General features: G+C 59.7%; 1 pseudogene; it reads right to left on the reverse strand.

The window, feature by feature from the left end:
• Nucleotides 1-357: 357 nt before the first annotated feature.
• On the reverse strand, nt 358-1,988 carry LOC134368368 (transcription factor E2-alpha-like; annotated as a pseudogene).
• Nucleotides 1,989-2,531: the final 543 nt, after the last annotated feature.

A 2,531-nucleotide genomic window follows, 5' to 3' on the forward strand; every position in this document is an offset into this window, starting at 1 on the left:
GTTGCACCTCAGGTGAAGAGCAGATCCCCGGTACCAGTGATGACTTGTGCAGCCGCTAAATTAAGAGTGAGACCAGAAACCTCAAAGTTATCAGCCCTGGATTGCGGCAATTGAACCTATGAGGACGTGCCTGAACTTTGGTCCCCCGTGCAGCTGCAGCCCAGCCTCATAATCGGGCCCCAGTACCTTCCATGCGTCAGCAGGCGGCTCAGCACCCACCTGTGTCTGCATCTCCGCTTAGTGAACAGGCTGCACATTCAACTCTATCTGGCTCCACCGCCTATGCTAGTCCTGTCTCCCTACCTTGTGCTCGGGTTCAGATACAACCTCACGTTTGACCGGTTTTGCAGGGAAACCTTAGAGGACCAGAACATCCCTGCCCTGCTGCCTCACCACGCCTGACATTTTCTCCTCTTCTCACCGCTTCAAGCAGGCCACTTTGGGGTTCCAATTCCTCTCTGGCCCTGGCTGCTCCAGGTTGAGGATGAACGACAATGCCTGATGCAGGAGGAGCAGGTTGGTCTGGGGCTTCTCACCGTTGAGGTGCAGCTGGCACATGCGCCCCAGCTCCTTAAAAGATTCTTCGGTGTCTCTGATACCCAGCGGCTCATGGGGGTTACTGGTCAACCGGCCGTTCCTTCTCCCACTCGGCCTTCTGCTTTGGGGTCAGAAGGTCGTCCTCATCTGGGCTCCTCCGTGTCCGGGGGCCTTCGACTCCTTCTCTTCCTCCGAGCTGTCAGCCACCGACGTGTTCTCCTCGTCCTCCGTCTCCTCCCGCTTGATTGCGCTGGCACCCGCCGCGGCACCCCTCGCCCAGTCCATTGTAGGAGGCGGGAGCGCTCAGGGACGGCGCTGGGCTAGCTGGGGAGGCTGCGATGGCAGGCGGCCGACACTGCCTGCGAGGCCCTGCTCAGAATGGGCGCCGCCCACCAGGCCAGCGTGCCGCCCGCCCTGCAGCAGGGGGCCTGCAGAGCCCGCGGCCAGCGTCCTGTGGCTGTGCAGCAGCCCGTGCACATTGCACGCCCTGCCATGGACCACGTGGATGCTTTCGTCCCGGTGGTCCAACATCCTGTTTAGGCTGTGGGGACCCCATCGCAGCTGGGCTTTAAGGCACAGGGAGCTCCTGCGTGGGGCTACTGCGGTGTTCCTGCCAGCACTCTGGGGAGCTCACGGGGTTCAAGGGGCTAGAGGAGAAGTTACTGCTTGAATGATCCGGGGAGTAGGTGGAGGCCAGAGCCTTCCCAAAGGAGTCGTGAAGCCGCAGGCTGTGGTCCCGCAGGAGCCCACGAGGCTGTTGGTCCGCTGATGGCCCGTGGTTGGAGATGCTGCTGTAGGCTGCCCTGAGGGCCAAGGCGAAGGTGGACACAACCCGAAGCCCACCGTTCACCTCTGCTCCCTGCAGCTGGTAGCCCACGCGCTGGTGCTGGTGCAAGCGACCAAACACACTGCCACAGCTCACTGAGCTACGGGCCTGGCGGGAGGGGCAGGGGAGACCAGATTTTGCCCAGCATGGCCTGAAGCCCGCCCGCCCTGGCGGACTCCAGGCTGCTGTCGGCGGCTCTCCACTGAGGGTTGCCGGGATAGGTACTGGGAGTCACCCTTGATGCCCAAAGGGGACAGTGGCCTGGGGCAGGAAGCCAGCCTGAGTCAATTCGCCAACACCCGCGTCTTTCCTGAAAGTGGCATAGGCATTCTGCTCACCGCCCTCGCCTCCAAGTTCGGGTCCCAGGAATGTCGTGGGACTCACCCAAGTGGGCCCTTCACTGTAGGTGGGGCTAGGGTCAAAGGGGTAACTGTTCTGGTTGCTGGTGCCCGAGGAGCCCGAGCTGGGTGAGTCCTGGAGACCCGAACCTCCAAACCGCTCACCTTCAAGAGGTGGGCAGGCCCTTCCCACTGGCCACAGGCAGCAGAAACATCACGCTAACGTCCACGAGGTCGCTGACTTCCTTGTCTGTGCCCGCAGGTGCCATCCTCTGTGGCTGACTCATTCTCCAGCAGTGATGGTGGGCACAGAGGCCTAGAGACAGCCCCGCACAGCACTGCCTGGCACACAGTGAAGGAGGGTGGGGTGTCGGGGGCGGCGGTAGCATGAAATTGGGGGCCCTTCCCCGACAAACAGGCATCACTACCCGGCCCCACATGGTCACATGTTGGCGGCCGTGCGTGGCCCTGGCCCCCTCCTCCATGTCACCTGGGGCGTTGGGGCAGGGTCGTGCATGGTCCCTGCGGTGCACGGATCCTGATTATAAATTTAGTTCCGTTTTAAAATAATTTAAGATCTTAATTTATATTTTAAAAATTACTCTGTGCTGTAGTTAACTGAAGTAAATGGAGAAGAGATTCCCTGTATAAAAGGCAGGTTTAAATTTTTTTTTTCTGGGTTAGATCTCCACTGTAGATAAGTGACTGAGATTTTTTTCTTTTCTTTTTTTTTTTTCCCGTGACCGGCACTCAGCCAGTGAGTGCACCAGTCATTCTTATATAGGATCCGAACCCGCGGCGGGAGCGTTGCCGGCTCCCAGCGCAGCACT

The sequence above is a fragment of the Cynocephalus volans genome, chromosome X (assembly GCF_027409185.1).
Source record: "Cynocephalus volans isolate mCynVol1 chromosome X, mCynVol1.pri, whole genome shotgun sequence".
In the NCBI taxonomy this organism is placed as follows: Eukaryota; Metazoa; Chordata; class Mammalia; order Dermoptera; family Cynocephalidae; genus Cynocephalus; species Cynocephalus volans.